We start from the raw sequence: 18,989 nt of genomic DNA on the forward strand, positions 1-18,989 counted from the left end.
CAAGAATTTCACTGCTTGATGGCTTTTCAGGTTTTAATCAAATACTTGTTCACCCGGATGACCAAGACAAGACCGTCTTTACCACACCGTGGGGAACATTTAAGTAATTTAAACTGCCTTTTGGGCTAAAGAACGCTGGTGCAACCTTTCAAAGAGAAATGGACATTGCATTTGCCAAGGAAATCCATGATTTCCTAGTTGTCTACCTTGATGACTTAACCCCTTTCTCCAAATCTGATCAAGAGCACCTCAAACACCTCAGGAAAATATTCATGACATGTAGGAAATATGGCATTTCCTTGAATCCCAAGAAGTCTCTCTTTGGCCTTGAAGAAGGCAAACTACTTGGCCATATCATCTCAAAAGATGGGATCAGAATTGATCCTGAAAGGATCCAAGCCATTTTGCAAATCCCCTATCCAAGAAACATAAAAGAATTGCAAGAATTCCTTGGAAAGATCAATTTCCTAAGGAGATTCATCCCAAATCTAGCCGAGCTGATAAGACTGTTAAGCAACATGTTAAAAAAGGATGCCAAGGTAAAATGGTCTCTTGAAACCAAGCAAGCCTTTGAGAGTATCAAAGCTGCATTAACCCAAGCCCCTGTCCTCACAAGTCCTCAATTTGATAGGGACTTTATCATATTTTCATTTGCATCCGATCACACCATAGTTGTTGTCCTTTTGCAAAAGGATGATCAAGGAAATGAAAAGCCAATTGCATTTTTTAGCCGAGCCTTAAGAGATGCACCCCTGAAGTACCAAATCATGGAGAAACAGGCTTATGCTCTGGTTAAAGCAATCAAAGATTTCCGAGTTTACATTTTATATTCACATGTGATTGCCTATGTCCCAAATGCTGTTGTAAAAGACATATTAACCCAAGAGGGATTAGAAGGCAAAAGAGGCAAGTGGATTGCAAACATCCTTGAGTATGACATTGAAATAAAACCCACCAAGCTCATAAACGGACAAGGTTTAGCCAAACTGATGTCCGAAACAGATTTTCAAGCCTTAGACATTAACGAACTGGACAATGAACAAGAGCTGGCGACTCCACAGATCAGTGAAACCTTTTTGCAATCCCCATGGTATTCTGATATATGCTTTGTATTGTTAAACTTGTGTGCTCCCCCAGGGTTGTCCAGAACCAAGAAAAGATTTTTAAAAATGAAGGCTTTAAAGTTTTTTGTCTTAGATGGTGCATTATTTTGGAAAAATCATGAAGGCATATTGCTTAATTGCTTGGCCAAGAATGAAACTAACAATGTCATGAAAGAATTCCATGTAGGGGACTGTGGAGGACATCTATATTGGAAGTCCACTGTTGATAAAATTTTAAGGGCTGGTTTCTATTGGCCCTCTTTGTTTGCAGACGCAAAGAAGTTTGCCATTTCAGGCCACAAATGCCAAATCTTTGAGGGCAAAAGAAAGCTGCTGCCCTTGCCTCTTAAACCCATCTCAACCGAGAAGCCTTTTCAACAATGGGGTCTTGACTTCATTGGAGAAATCCATCCCTTTTCCTCAAGCCAGCATAAGTGGATTTTAACAACCACCGACTATTTCACCAAGTGGATTGAGGCTATCCCATCTAGGAAAGCCAATGATTCCACCATTATCCAATTCCTTGAGTGCAATATCCTTTCTAGATTTGGCTGCCCTGAGAAGATCATTACTGACAATGTTGTTGCCTTCAAATCCAAAAAGATGATAAATTTTTGCCATAAATTTCATATCACCTTAGGCCACTCTACAGCCTATTACCCTCAAGGTAATGGCTTGGTCGAATCATCCAACAAGAGTTTGATCAGTATTATCAAGAAGATCTTAGAAGAAAATAAGAAGAACTGGCATAGAAAGCTCACAAATGCCCTATGGGCAGACATATTTTCAACAAAGAGATCCATTGGAATGAGCCCTTATGAGATGGTGTATGGCATGGAGGCCAGATTTCCATCTTCCTTGGGTATTCCTATCATCAAGCTGTTACAAGAGATCCAAGCTAAACCAAATGATGTTCAAAGAAGAATTAACTAGACCATTCATCTTCAGCAAACCAGAGAGCAAGTGTATGACAGAGCTCAAATTGTGCAAGAGAGGCTGAAGAAAGCATTTGACAAAAGGACTAAGGCTGAGGATTTCTACATTGGTGACAAAGTTCTAAGGTGGGACTCACGAAGAGAAGACAAGGGAAAGCATGCCAAGTTTGATTTTCTTTGGAAAGGCCCATTTGTCATCAGCGCTGTGCAAGGCAATAACACCTATTTTCTCAAACTTGAAGATGGAAGCGCAATTGAAGAAGGCCCTGTGAATGGCCAAATGTTAAAACATTATCGAGATCCCTTTTAAGGGATACAATGTTCCTGTGTATATATCTGTACATTAGTGTTTGTATATATCAGATCTTTCCTTTTATTTTTATAAGTCATTCGATTGCTAGTAGCCACGCAGCATAGTATGGAGAAAGAGCAATGCAAGTCCTCCATTTTAACAATCTACCATAAGCATTGACTATAGGAGAACAACGCAGAAAATTTGAAGGCGCAGCCCACACAAATCCTCCATTTCAAAGCTCTATCTTTGCATTGATTTTGGAAAAAGAGCACAGTTTTGAAGAGAAGAGCCAAAGGAGCGCAACATTCGAAGCCTCTATTCTTTTGAAGTTAATTTCAAAGAGAAGCACCTCAATTTTGCTCCCGGTTATGAAGTTACTTCAAAGGGTGCGCAAGGCAGGTTTAGATATATTTTAAATGCACTCAATGGTAAAGGGGCAGCGCTGTTATTTATAACAGCGAATTCAATTAAAAACGCTGCATTCAGGCTTCCAACTCTTCAGTCAATAGTATCAAAATAGAGGAGCATTTTTAGTGTTACATCTATAGCCTGTTCAAAGACAAAATTAAGAGGAGTTGCTCCAATTTTGTTCCCTTTTTGTGTTTATTTCAAAAGGCAGTTCTCAAGCAAAAGTGTACGTAATATCAAGCACGCAGAAGAAAGCAGGAAGTGCTTCATATTCATAGTGATTCAGTTGAGGGAAAGTGTTGTTCTTATTCCAAAGTTTCAATTATCTAACAGTCAGCACAAAGAAGTGTTTCTAGTCCACAGCAACAATAGAAGACCAAGGCAGTCTGACCTGCTGTTCTTGGCTTTTCACAAGGAAAAGCCATCCCCAAGTGGAGCCACTGTTAGCCTCTTGCTGTAGCAAGTATTCATCTTTCATGATCGACATTTTTACATGCCAAATATGTCATACTGTGCATGCTGCAACGTTCCATATTTGCTACAGAAGACAAAGAAGTGTCCATGAGAGTGTGCTAGTCTATGTGCCACTGCTATGTTCCATTTTTGATGAGTTGATCCATTTTTGATGAGTTTTCAGTTAAGGAAGGGCCAAACAGCTTAATCTTCATCTCCCTAGGTTTCAATTTCCTGTTGTAGAATATAGAGAATCATTATCTCTCCAAACAGCTTAATCTTGGCATATTTGTAGATAGGTAGAGAAACAATGGTGCTCAACAGCTTAATCTGAGCCCCTGGAAGAAATAAGGGTCGATTTAGATAGGAGGACAGTTGAAAAGGAATAAAAGAATGAAAAGCTGGGTATGCTAGTTCAAGTGCACCCAAACCAAAAAGAAGAGAAAATGCTAGGCAAGTAGGTCGGGTAAGTAGTTTTGTGGTTGCAGAATCATGGCTTGTGATCCATTTCATCTTTTCAAGTGTCATATCTATTCATATCACAAGTTTGAGGCAGTTTTCCATTTGAAGGACTTCAAGCGAGGCATGTCTATCTTCCCCTTCTTCCTCTTTCCCCAAATCACTCACTAACTTCCCTAAAGAGGTCAAGATCTGCTTGGTACCTCTTAGTTTCATCATTTTCCATATCATCTGCCTTAGTAAAGATCTGCTTTACTCAAGGAATGTTCATATTTCCTCTATGAGTCATTTTCCCCCTTAATAGCCTAAGATTTACAGACTTAGCGCTCTCTCATCACATTTCATATTAACTACTAACTTTATTATGTAACTCCCTATCTATCTCCCCTCCCCCTACTAAAACTATGTTAATAAATCCCCTATATAATTATCCCCTCCCCCTGGTTGAAAAATAACCATAAGTACACTTGGGAATTGCTAAGTTTATCTGAAACTTATCAAGAGCCCTCATTTCCCCCCTCAAACCATCTTCTCATGCATCTTGGACTCCTTCCGATGCACCAAACCTTTCATCACTCCGTAAATCCTTCCTCTAATGCCTTTGGACTCCTTCCAATACATAAAAGCCATCTTTTTAGGCTATCGGACCCCTTCTGATGCCTTAGAATCCCCTCAAAATATTAAAAAATTCCCCTCCGATTTCATAAAGCCTCCATTTTGTGTAAAAACCTTGCTCCGATTGCAAAAGGCTCCCTTTGTACCCCCGCCGATGCGATATCGCAGTCGGGAGGGGGCAGTGATCAATGTTGGCCCATATATGTGTTCCCCTGATGGTTTATCGCCGATCGTGACTTCGCATCGCCATATCGCAAAGTTTTGTGCCATGTATATAAGCCCTCGACCCCTCCACCGATGCGGTATCGTTATCACACCCTACGGAAATACCGCATCGCATTTCCATCGCTATCGCATTCTCCAAATTATATCATCTCTCCATTGTTCGTCGTTAAAACCGTGTTTTAACGAAAATCGCATAACCCCGCTTAACCGCAAAACATGCATTTTCCGCTATTTTCCCTTTATCGTAAGCTTTATCACAGTATTTCCGATGGTGGAGCGCCAATGAGATCATAGCCATCCATCGCCCCTGCCCATGCAGTGGTCCGCATCATTTCGACGATCGCCTGTTTCAGCGGTCGCACATATGTATAGACCATCTGCCCTGTCGATTGCTGAATTGCCAAAATAATCTTAGCCGCCCATTTGGGCCGACAGATCAACGGCTCGTTTTTCATCGCATCACCCCATATATATGGCTCTGACCAGCGGAGCCAAAATATTATAAGGCGCGACTTGTAATGATTTCGGGTTCCAAAAGGCCCTTTTTTACGATAAAGAGGAGTGCTCCGATATGGCGGAGCCGAAATAGGAATAAAACAGAGCATAAAGGATTTCAGATCCGAAAAGGGATAGTACTGTACCCACCTTTTCGTGACCCGAAAAGCCATAAAATATAGTTTTGAAGGGTTTCGGGTCTGAAGACACATTTCCATTGTAACACTGCTGATTTGGGTTCCACCGATGGGCCGGACTTGAATTAAAATAATGAAGTGCAGCCTAATGCATTTTTGTGTCCGCGGCATTTCAGAGGTTTTATGTGGCCGCCCCCCGGTCCACCCCGATGCCGATATAGCGATTTGATCTGGGCCATTGGATCGGCCCACACCGGATCCAACGGCCACGATTTAACATTTTGAACAGTGGTGCGGCAGCACCCGAATTTCATTGAAATTGCATGTTTTTAACACATTTCCACCTGTTTATTGAAAATGGGCCATTTGCACAGGTTTTACACAGAGCACCCGCGCCCGCCCAGGTATAAAGGAAGTGATGGTTTCCTTAGCTGTTTTTAAATCGCTTTGTGCCCAGGTGTTTTCAATTGCGGGGATTTCACATCGGCGGTCCTCCAACGATCCTCTAGTCAACCAGATTGCAATTTTTCACCATTTTTGAGGCATTCCCTAATAGGTAAGGGCCGATAACGACTCCAGAGGCAGCAAAAGCCCGAGAAGCGACCATAAATGGCTGATTGGATAGTTCAAAGGGCGTTTTGAAGCCAAAGAAAGACCAGGTGCGTGCCAAAGAGTATCAGGAAGTGGCAAAGTGCATCAGTCAAGATTTCCCAAGGCAGATGAAGAAAAAGGGGCCCTAGCAGATTCAGCAAAGCATCATTAGGCCATAATGGCTCACCAACTCACTGTTTTTTCCATTTAAGGCAGCATGACCACTTGAAGGCACAAATAAAGGATTTCAAAGCAGATTTATTGCAAAAACAATGTATGAAGCCACATTTTGGAGCGGCGCTACTGTGCCCCATGCGTAGTTATGGAAAAGAGGACAGCGCGTGGCTCAAGAGGTCACATTGCATTCAATTTTGAAGCTGGAGGCCCACTGCGCGCCCTTGGGTTATCATTTCATAAGGTCACTACCTCCCAGCACACCTCAAGTAGTTCTATTATGCATTTATTTTCAAGCAAAAATAGCATTGAAGACAGTTGTATCATCAGATCTGTTTTAGATCTTCTTTTTAGATATTTTTGGGATATTTTTTCTCCCTTGACACCTGTTCAAGGGCAAGTCTGTAACTATTCCTCTTTATATACCACCCTCTGCACTATTTTAAGGGTTGGTTGGTTAATGCACTCCAAGAGAGACTCGCTCTGTAGATCTGATATGTTTTCCTTAATCAAAGACTGTTGAAAGCTTGGAAAATGGATAGTGTGCTGTGTATTAATGTTTGAAGAGTGAATTATGGAATTCTTGTGTTGCAACATGACTCAATAAGTGCCTCTTACCTCTATTTTCATTGATATATGCTCATATTATACATGTATCACCATCTAAATAACAGAAAGAAAGATTAGCTTAGAACTTGCTTGGCTGCACTATATGCTCAAATGTCTGCTGTTTCTTTATGTTTTCATCTGAATTAGTAATGAATATGAATTCCCTTTGGCTCATATTTCCTCTAATTCACCCATGTTTGACAGTTATCTAGGGATTCTTGACTGCTCCTAGATAGAGCTCTTTCACCTTCCTTCTGTTAAGCTGAATGAGAGATTCTTTGTTGCCTCTCATTCCTTAGCCCTCATTCCATCCTTTGAGCTTGAATCATTGTTTCATGTGCAGCTAGCTTGCTCCATATTCCTCTTGTGACCAAGAAAATGCACCAGCAGTCCTACTCCTTGACTCCATGCCCAATGGTTTGAAACTCTCATACTATACCTACCTCTCTACTTGAAAGCATCATCCTTCCCACCAAAACTTAAACAAAACCCCTTGAACTCAATAACTAGCCTAAAATCATCATCAGCAAAGCTAAATCATTAAGAGAGAGCCCTCTCTGATTGCAGGTGGGCTAGCACCTGCAGTCCAAAGATTGGTTTGTGGTTACCTTGGCCGTATCCCTTTAAGGAGCTTTAGGGACAACCTGAGTGTTAACAATTAGTAAATTATGCTTAGCAATCAAACCAAAATCCTATCTTCTTATGTATATAAAATTAAATTATTTTCCCCTCATTCCTTTGGAAAAACCTTCAAATGGATAAGTACGAGTACAAGTCAATTTTTCTCATCCTTATAAATAAATGTAAGAAGTTATTTATGAAATTTCAATAAGTTGTAATTTTTTTTCTTTATGCAATCTAATCTATTATTTCTCTTATTTTCATGAACATAAATAACTAGTTCTCCCAGTGTGTCACCAATTGTTGTAGTAAGAAAACACCCCCAATTTTGTTCAAACAAATAAAAATTTATTAAGTCCTCAAGCATGTCATCTACTAACATTTATTTTCCTATTTATCAATATGTATATACCTTGGACCGTGATTTCTTTTATTGCGTCACTTATGGAAAATCCCCATGGTGGGACATAAACCTTTTCGACAAGTAACAAGCCCTTTTCCATTCCTTATGGTGATCCTTTCCATGACCACTCCTTAATAATTTCACGGTAGGACTAAATTTTTTTGACATGTCACTAACACTTTCCTATCAAGCCCACCCTGCCTATTCACTCATCAAGTGTTTCAACTTCCACAAAGCCCTGTGGTGGGACAAAAATTTTCCAACAAATATCGTGAAAATTTCTATCCCTCGACATTGATTAGTTATCAGACCTCAACCTTTTTTAAAGGTTCAAACTTAACTCCATTGAAGGGGCCCTTCCTAGGATGACATGGAAATTCTTGCTAGGTGGAATACACCTACTCTAATACATGTTGCCCTGTTATATTACTCCATGGCAAAATTTAACAACTCAACATGTCCTTGGTACATTGATGCTAAGGATTTCCATTTAAGTGTTAAACATTTCTCTATATTTCCACAACCTCCTCATAACATATTATTTGAATATGGCATGCAAATTAGGGTTAATATAAATTAGCGAATTATTAATCAAATGTTTAAGTCATAATATTTTATTTAAGAATGACACCTCTATAAGTAAAAATGTGTCATTTTAGGTTAAATGGAGTTTATCTTCCATTGACATTAATATCATCTTGCATGTAGTCATTTATTTTTGAAATTTAATTCCTTTTATATTGGTTTGATTTACAATAATTGCTTCATTTCAGAATTCTAAATGTTGGCATTATGATACATGTGTTGTCCGCGATGGAAACTTAATTGTAACATAACAAGTATGTGGTAACTGGATGAATCCAAAGGTTAGTTCAAAGGTGAAAGAATGATGGAACAAAACAACATAATGAAGGTGAATATTTGAAGATCTATACATAGGTCTGTCAAGGCAAAGTCGCATATACACGAAGGTACAAAGAAGACAATTCGTGTAGATGATGGCGCACTAATTTAAGAATACCAAGGGTCCTTACCATGGTATTAGCCCACATTATTGAGTGCAACAATGATTACTTGATCCCGTCCAAGATTACCACTGACACTATAGTAGTTTTGACTCATGGTATTGGCTGAGGCTCTAACTATATATTGAGGTGAAGATCAAAGTGCCAAGTGTGCATGTGAAAGGGTTTTTGATGAATACTAAAATCTAAAGTATATTTGTGTTGTAAGGGCCATAGTTGACACATAGATCTAAAATAATTATGCACCGATGAAGACAATGATGGATCAAGATCATGAGACCTGAAATTACTTTCCATTCTATGATCTACTCATGGATTGACTAGATCTAAGTATTGACACATGTTTTTATCTCTGAAGATTATGATCTGGGCCTTTCTGAAGTTCTAAAGAGATGATAAATTTTATGTCAAAATTGGAAGATCTGTATGTAGGTTGGTCTCAGTTAAATCATATATACACATGGGTTCATTTCTTCAAAGTCGCGTATATGAAGGAATGGTTTATGTTAATAAATGATTGATCAACCTGACCAGTGTTGTTGTATCTCTGTTGTGTGTTAATGACGTCCTCATGTTGATGTGGGTTGACTGATAATGTCTGAAGTAGAACTAATTAAAAGATGAAGTTGAATTTGGTTACATGGTGATTGGTTGAAAATATTATTGATGATGCTAACTGTATGAGGATTCTATAAGATGACAGAATATTTCAGAGTAACTCTGGTCAACTCTGTGTCTGATTCATAATTACAAGGTATTAGTATATTAAGCTCTTTATGCAGGTTGCTCTACGTAAAAGTGTGTATACACGCGGGTTGCCTTAAGTGAAGTAGCGTATACATGTTGGCATAGGAATGATCAACTTTGCAGTTGATTCTGTGTATTTATACAATATTCTAAGTTCAGTTCTGTGTTTTGGTTATAATGATGTCATTGTTTTTTTTATTTCGTTGGTGTTTTCTTCAATTGATATACAAGTTGTGATGTATTAAAGTAGGTGGATCTAGTGTGAAAATTTATGAAACACGGTCAATAGATGTTTTTGAGTGTTGGAGCCTTTAGTGAGGAAGTTAAAGCTTCTTTCCAGTAGTAGCTGGTAATCAGATTAGGGGGTTAGAGCTCCCTTTTAGTAGGAGTTGGAAAACGAGTGAAGGTTGTAGCCTTCAGCAGGTGGGTGCCTGCATACTGGCATGAGTCTAGACCAGTACAACAATGTAAGAAGCTTTTGATATTAATAAGATTTAAGACTGAGACAATAACAACAATGGTTTTCTCCCACATTGGGTTTCCACCTTAAATCCCATTGTTCATGTGTGTTGGTTATGTGTGATAATTTATTTTGTTCTTACTACACCTGCTTACTGCTTAGAAAATGCCTAATAAATCTCTTACATTTTTGTTTACTTTTAATAGATAAAGGATTAGTTGTTTTACAAGTTTACTAAAAATATGCTAGTTTATTTTACAACAGTCGCGTACATACACGAGTTGGGTTCAGTAAAGTTGCATACATATTTCAGAAAGGAAAATTATTATTGTGAGGTATTTTGAAATACTGATTCACCCCCCCTCTCAGTGTTTTTCCCAACAATTGGTATCAGAGCAGGTCCTTTCAAAGAAGCTTGATCGCTTGAAGGAATATCTCCCAAGATGAGAGATCAAGATAGAACGACATCTATCAGACCACCACTCTTCAACGGAAATAATTTAATATATTTGAATACAAGAACCAAATCCTATATTCAGTCCCTTGGAGTATATGTTTGGGTAATTATGGAAGGAGGTTACCAATATCCAGTCGTAGTTCCCACAGATGCAGCAGAAAAGAATACGTATGAAACCAATGCAAAAGTTGTCAATGCATTATTGGGAAGTCTAACATAATCAGAATTTGTCAAAGTTATGCAGTTAAACATAATAAAAGAAATATGGGAAAATATTATTAAAATCTATGAAGGCGATACCAAGGTCAAAATTGCTAAACTCCAAACTCTCAGAATGCATAATGATGAAAGTATTATTACTTTCTTTCTACGTATAGATGAGATTGTAAATCACATGAAAAATCTGGGTGAAGAAATAAATCACACCACTTTAGTAGAGAAAATCTTAAGATCTCTAACTCCTAAATTCAAGTCAAAAGTGTCTTCCATTGAAGAGAAGCAAGATTTGTAGACACTTACTGTTGTTCAACTTCACGAGATCCTTACTGCTTTTGAAATGAGGAATGGGGGTCCCTTAGAAGTCAGAGAAGTTGCATTTAAAGCATTTGCGAAAGGAAAAGAAAAGGAAGAACACAAGGAATCATGATATATATCAGAAGAGGATGAGGTGAACTTTGTAAAGAAACTTCAATTGGGCACCGGAAGGTTCAGAGGTAAGTTTCCCTTAAAAAAAAATTCTTGTGGAAGAGTTAGCCATTATGTTGTTAAATGTTCTCATAAAGAGAACCATGAGAAAGGGAAGGATACTAAAAAAAGGTAATAGGAGACAATTTGACAATAGAAGAATTTATTATACTCATGAAGATAGTGATGGCTTGCCAAATAGCGAAGAAGGAGAATCTGATCAAGATCTTAATTCACTCATGGATTTTGAGAAAAATACTAATGAGTCTAATGATAAATTTGTGGATGCTTTAGAGGAAAAATATTTCTTTGAATAAATTACTGAACTCAAAATTTTCTTGGGAAAAACAAAGTAGCCATAGATACATTGGAGCATCAACTCATAGAAAAGGAAAAGCATAATGAGAAGTTAGAATGTGAAGTAGTAAGTCTAAGAAAGGAACTTGAGAAAATAAAAACTTTGAATCTTAGATTTGCTAAAGGGTCTGAAACCTTAGATGAAATTATCGAGGTACAATGATCTTCTCTTATGAGGATAGGTCTTGGATACAATGGAGAAACACCTCAAATTGAAATGTCTTCAGCCACCACTGGAAGCTATCTAAATGTAGCAAAAATTAGTTATCAAAGATTTAGTCCTCTAGAAGAGAATAAAGGCATTCCACAGGTAAATCATGTTCATTCTAATACGAGGATGAGAAACACTAGAAGCACCAGTGAGAACATAAACAACACCAAAAGATTCTATGATCACGTAAATTTCTTCTTTAATGGATAACGTTTCTCATGTCATAATTTTGGTCATAAGGTTGCTCAATGTGTTGCATACAAAACCATCATGACTAGAGAAGTAAGAAAACAAAGGAATGAGACAAAAGTTAAGAAGAACACTTATAATAACTTCTCACCTCTTAAAGATGAAATTGAATGCTCATTTTGCAATAAATTTGGACATGAAGAATCTGAATGCAGGAGAAAATTACAACCAACATCTCAAAAAGAGAAAATATCAACAAATTCTAAGGTATGGAAAAGGAAGGAGTTACAGTTTGAAAGTTGTGGCATAACATTGTTTGTAGAAGGACAATAAAATCAATGGTACATTGATAGAGGATGCTCAAAACACATGACAAGTGATAAAGATAAACTTATTTCATACAATGATTTAGAGAAAGAAAATAATGTCACTTTTGGAAATGACTCACCTGTTGTCATTAAGGGTAAAGGTTATGTTTTTCTAAAAGAAAAGGTTAAAGATGGTAATGTTATGTATGTTGATGGATTAAAGCATAACTTGTTTAGTGTTAGCCAAATGTGTGACCAAGGAAATGAGGTGGTATTCCGATCAAAAGAATGTGTGGTTCGTGAACTTGACATATGAAAGACCATAATAAAAGGAACAAGAACCACCAGAAATCTGTATATATTGAAAGGTTGCCAAGAACAATGTTACCTAGCGAAGGAAAAGGAAAAATAGTTATGGAAGATAAGGCTAGGACATTTAAGCTTCTCTCAAATAAGAAAATCAAGTAGGCTCAAATTTGTTCGTGATTTACCCAACATCACCTTACCAACAAGTACCATATGTAAGTCATGTGAATTCAGTAAGCAAACTAGAGTTCAAGTCAATGCCAAAAGAGGATCAGAAAGTAAGCCTCTTGAACTTATACATACTGATTTGTGTGGACTAGTAAGGAAAAAATCACCTCATGGAGAACAATAGTATATCTTATTGATTGATGACTTTTCTAGAATGTGCTGGATCGATTTATTGAAACACAAAGATGAAGCATTCGATAAATTTAAAGTCTTCAAAGGATTAGTTGAAACTGAATTAGATCTAAAAATCAAGTGTCTCAAATTTGATTGAGGAGGAGAATACATATCAGATGAATTCTTTGATTTTTGTGAACAACATGGCATAAAAAGAGAATTTTTTGTAGCTAAAACTTGTTAACAAAATGGCATGGCAGAAAGAATGAATAGAACTGTTCAACAAATGACTCATGCTATGCTTGATGAGTCTGGAACTGCTGACACCTTCTGGGGTGAAGCTGCACACACCGTAGTAAATATTCTCCACAAGGCTCATGTTTGTGTGGATCGTGATAAAATTCCGTATGAACTTTGGTATGGTAAACCTCCCACTATAAAGGATTTTAGACTTTTTCTAAGAAAATGTTTCATAAAAAATAATGATGAAAAACTTGGTAATTTTAAAGATATAGAAAATGAAGGAATACTTCTTGGTTACTCATCTAGAAGCAAAGGATACAAATGTTATAATAAGAGACTTTGGAAAACTGTTGAATGCATTAATGTTGTGATTGACGAAGCATGCACAAATCCCAAAAAATTAACATCAACAAAAGAGGATGATGATGATGAATGCTTTACCACATCAAATCACAATGATATAGAAGAAGAAAGTAATGAAGCAGGAGAAGAAGTCACATCAAACGAAGAAAAGGCTCCATCTAGGTATGTTCAAAAGAATCACCCAAAATCACAAATTCTAGGAGAAAAGGAATGTGGGGTACAAAAAAGAAGAATCCTTGTAGGATGCCATAGTTATCTAGCTTTATTATATACCATTGAACTACAAAATGTAAATAAAGATAGTAAAGATGAATGTTGGGTTAAGGCCAGGAATGAAGAACTTGATCAAATTGAAAAGAATGATACTTTGGAACTGGTTCCAAGGCCTCATGATAAAAATATTATTCGGAAAAAATTGGAATTCAAAAATAAGTTAAATGAAAATGGAGAGGTCATTAGGAACAAATCTAGACATTTTTGTAAAGGTTATGCTCAACAAGAAGGTATAGACTTTGAATAAATGTTTGCACCAATAGCTAGACTTGAAGCCATAAGAATGTTTCTTGCATTGTCAAGTTTTCGACATTTAAAAGTTTATCAAATGGATGTAAAATATGATTTCCTTAATGGAGATCTAGAAGAAGAAGTATATATTGAAGAACCAGAAGGATTAATTTTGGGGAATGATGAAAACCTTGTATGCAAAATCAAAAAGGATTTATATGGGCTAAAACAAGCTTCGTGGGCATGGTATTATCATCTTGATAAATATCTTCAACAACAAGGTTTCACAAAAGTATCCGCAACAACAACTTGTACACAAAAATTGAGGATGATAAACTGTTAATTATTGTTGTTTATGTTGATGATATCATCTTTAGTAGTAATGAAGAATCTATGAGTCAAAACTTTTCTTTTGTTATGCAACAAGAATTTGAAATGTCTTTACTTCGGGAACTAACCTATTTTCTTGGTCTACAAGTGCAACAAGAAAAAGATGGCATCTTTCTCTCACAAACAAAATATATCAAGTAGATTCTAAAGAAGTATGGGATGGAAGATTGCAAACCTGTATGTACTCCCAAGATGGCATGATGTAGCCTTAGTTCTAATGATGATTCTCCAATAATAAACCAACCAGAGTACATGTCTATGATTGGAAGTCTGCTTTATCTAGCAGGAACAAAACCCGATATCATGCATGTCGTTGGGATTGTTGGACCTTCCTAAGCTAATCCAAAGGAATCACATCTTCAGGAAGTAAAGATAATATTCAAATATCTCCAAGGAACCTAAGACTATGGTCTATGGTATCCTAAAGATGTAGATCTTACCCTTCATGCAAACAAAAATTGGGGTTGAGTTGGAAATGTTGATGACTAGAAAAGCACTGGTGGAGGTGCATTTTACATGGGGACCTTATTGGTATCTTGGTTTGGAAAGAAAAAAAGTTCCATTACCTTATCTACAACGGAAGCAGAATATGTGGCTTTTGCATATTGTTGCACACAACTTCTTTGGATGATGGAAACATTACAAGATATAGAAAGCAAATGTTCTCTACCCATCTCCATCCTATGTGATAATAGAAGTGCTATTAGTATTTCCAAAAATCTTGTTTTGCACTCCAAGACCAAGTATATTCCAATTAATTATCACTTTCAATGAGAAGAAGTGCTAGAGAAAAAGATTAAATTAGATTATGTTCCCTCTAAAGAACAAGTTGTTGATATATTTACTAAACCTTTTCCCAAAGAAGAATTTGAATATCTTAGACAAAAATTAGGAGTTGCCTCTGCCTCATTTTATTGCTAATCTTGTCTGCTCAGTATACAGTGAAAATTCAGAAGGTTTCTTTCTATACCTGGGTTTCATGAAGTATATTCAGTATATACGCGTGTTTCTTTGCAGACAGTCGCATGTTTTTTTCTCTCATAGAAAAAGAGTTTGAAAAACTTAAGATCATCCTATGACATGCTACTGATAACTATGATTTGATTTTTCTTGGTCTGGTGTTGATGGGTACAGTCTGCTGATATGGTATTGACTTATGTTTTTATCATTAATATTTATCTCATTGATGAATATGCTTTGATGGATGATTTGTTGAAAATGAACAAGTATCACAGATTTATGGGGAGCATTAGCCTTGTAGAATATAATGCATTGTTGGCATTATGGTTGCTGAATTATGCTACTATTAAGATATTTTGATCTCAGTTATTAATGTCATATATGTCATTTTATGTAAAGTTGATGTGAAGACCTATGATTTAACAATTTTCATATTCATTAATGTATTGACTTTTGAGGTCATGTCAAATATGTAATCCCACTTGGTTGGGTGGTACTGTCAAAACTGTAATCCCACTTGGTTGGGCGGTTGAGTCAAATATGTATACCGACTTATTTGGGTGATTGAAGTAATTATGAGTCCTTGGTGGTAGGAAGGTCATACTCAGTTGATTTATAGAGTCATATTCTTCATTTGAAAATATTTCTGAAGATTCAACATGTACTCACAGGGAGCATGGATAATATAGTGCAAATCAGATCCAAAGGGGGAGATTTGGTCCAGCCTTTGCCCTTGATTTAAAAGGGGGAGAGTATCTTGGTGTTTGAATAATACTTATTTGATGTATCTAATAGGTTTCTATAGGTTGATGTGATCAACACCAACATGGTTGCCATCAAGTCCAAATGGAGTGATTGTTGGCATTATGATGCATCCGTTGTCCTTGATGGCAACTCACTTGTAACAGAACAAGTATATGGTAACTAGATGAATCCACATGTTAGTTCATAGGTGATAGAGTGATGGAACATAATAACAAAATAATGAGACAAAGGTTTACAGATCAAACTTAGAAGTTTGATAAAGGTGAATATTTGAAGATCTATACATGCATTCATCAAGGCCGAGCCGCGTATACATGTAGGTACAAAGAAGAAAATTCGCGTACATGTTGGTGCACTAATTTAAGAATACGAAGGGTCCTTACCATGTTATTAGCCCACAATATTGAGCGAAATAATGATTACTTTATCTCATCCAAGATTACCATCGACACTAGTGTAGTTTTGACTCATGGTATTAGCCAAGACTCTAACTATATAAGGAGGTGAAGGTCAAAGTGCTAAGTGTGCATGTGAAATGGTTTTTTTATGAATACTTCAATATGAAGTATATTTGCATTGTAAGGGCCATAGTTGACACATAGATTTGAAATAATTATGCACCGATGAATACAATGATGGATCAAGATCATGAGACCTGAAATGAATTTCCATTGTATGATCTTCTCATGGATTGACTAGATCTAAGTATTGACACATCTCTGTATCTCTAAATATTATGATTTGGGTCTTTTTGAAGTTCTGAAGAGTTGCGTAATTTTAGGTCAAAATTTGTAGATCTATACGTGGATTGGTGTTAGTTAAGTCGCGTATACATGCAGGTTCATTTCTTCAAAGTCACATATATAAAGGAAGGGTTTCTATTCATAAATGACTAATCAACCTGATCAATGTTGTTGTACCTTTGTTGTCTGTCAAAGATGTCCTCATGTTGATTTGGGTTGATTAATAATATATGAAGTAGAACTGATTGAATGATGAAGTTAAATTTGGTTACATGTTGATTGGTTGAAAATATTATTGATTTTGTTAACTTTATGAGTGATCCATGTAGATATTGGTGTCCACCCACCTATTCCTCTTCGACCCCCACCATTGTTTCTTTTGGTTTTTTAGTTTCCTTATTTGTAGCACAATTTACTATTTTTGGCAATTTTTCGGGTCCTAAACTTCCGAAGCTGTTTTGAGGCCCTAAACAACCTTTTTTTGGGGAAAATAGAACCAAAATGGGTCATGGATCAATGTTGTTCACTCAAAAGTTGTAGTCATTAGATAGAATTTTCTAACGAGGTATTTTTTGCATCAAATGAAGATTGTCTGCCAAAGTTATGACCCTGGGAAGTTGATGTACTAATTTACCCAAACGAGGCCCATAGTTTGGCGCTTCATCTCCTAGGGTTAGGTTTTTGGATTTTTAGGGTTTTCCATTGTTTCTCAACAATAAATATGACTATGAACCTCATTGTAACACAGTTCAAAGGCATGTAGCCACCACATCTCTTCTTAGAGATAAGCTACCATCACCCGAGCTAGTCTTATTTCCATTCTATTGTAAGCATATTTCAGTATTTGATATTAATGAAATGAAATGTTATTTCTATTGCATATTTGCATTTATGGTTATATTTGTAATTTTTTGCATTCTTGTTTAAATCCGGATCAGTGAGGGTTCTGTAAGCTAACAGAATATTTCAGAATAACTCTGTTCAACTCTGTGTCTGATTCAGAATTACAAGGTTTTAGTATATTGAGATCTGTACATAGGTTTCTCTATAGAAAAGCACATATACACGTGGGTTTCCTGTATTGAAGTAGCATATACATGTTGGCATAATAATGATGAAGGTTGCAGTTGATTCTGTGTGTTGATGCAATACTCTGACTTCAGTTTTGTGTTCTACTTATAGCAATCTCACTGTTCTGTTTGAATTAAGTTGGTGTTAGATTTAATTGATCTACAAGTTGTGATGTATTAAAGCATGTGTATCTAGTGTGAAATTTTATGAAATGTGGTCCACGAATGTTTCTAAGGGTTGGAACCTTCAATGAGGAAGTTGAAGCTCCCTACTAATAGTAGGTGGTAATCAGATTAGGGGGTTGGAGCTCCCTTCTAGTAGAAGATGGAGAACGAGTGAAGGTTGTAGCCTTCATCAGTTGGGTGCCTGTGCACTAGCATGAGTCTACACCAGTACAAGAATGTAAGAAGTTTTTGATATTAATAAGATTGAAGACTAAGATGACAACAATGATAGTTTTCTCCCACATTGGGTTTCCACCTTCGATCCTGGTGTTCATGTGTGTTGCTTATGTGTGATACTTTATTCTATTCTTACTGCACCTACTTACTACTTATCAAATGCCTGATAAATCTATTACATTTTGGTTTCAGTTTAGCAGATAAAGAATTAGCTACTTTATAAGTTTACTAACTGGATGCTAGTTTATTTTACAACAATTGCGTACATACATGAGTTGGGTTGAGTAAAGTCGCATACATATTTTAGAAAAGAAAACTATTATTATGAGTTTTTTAAAAATACTGATTCACCCCACCCCCCCGGCCCTCGCTTAGTATTTTTCCCAACACTAAATAGGCCTTGAACTAATAATTTCTTCCAAAACTATGGTTTTTTTCCTTTTTATAGTTTTCTCATTTTACTAGCTCTGCAAGAACACTGAACATGGGAAAGCAACCTAAGATGAAGTAGCTAGTGTAGAACCTTCTTAAACCAGTCCTTGAAGAAGTATATGATAAGAATCCAAATTCTTATTTTCAGACATAGTAATCAATAAGTACATCAAACCATATTCATGGAACCACATGTACATGCTCCTAGCGGAACAATTACATAAAAATGTGATTGAGATTCTTGTGGATGAAAAAGAAGCTAAAGGTAATCCAGATACATCTCTCCAAAATACTACAAATTATTTCCTGCACAAAATTGCCACTTGCCCCAGGATATTGCCATACATTAACATGGTATACTTAGCTATAGAGTTTGCAGATACTTCTAGGAAGCTAATCATGGTGTAGTTATCATATCCTTCCACCTTGGATATCTCTAGGTTATGTATAAGTTTCATGAACCAAAGATTACATATAATGCTACATTCTTAAGAAACTTTCATCAAAG

The sequence above is a fragment of the Pinus tabuliformis genome, chromosome 6 (genome assembly GCF_031772625.1).
Source record: "Pinus tabuliformis cultivar Carrire ecotype Pingquan chromosome 6, CPIR1, whole genome shotgun sequence".
In the NCBI taxonomy this organism is placed as follows: domain Eukaryota; kingdom Viridiplantae; phylum Streptophyta; class Pinopsida; order Pinales; family Pinaceae; genus Pinus; species Pinus tabuliformis.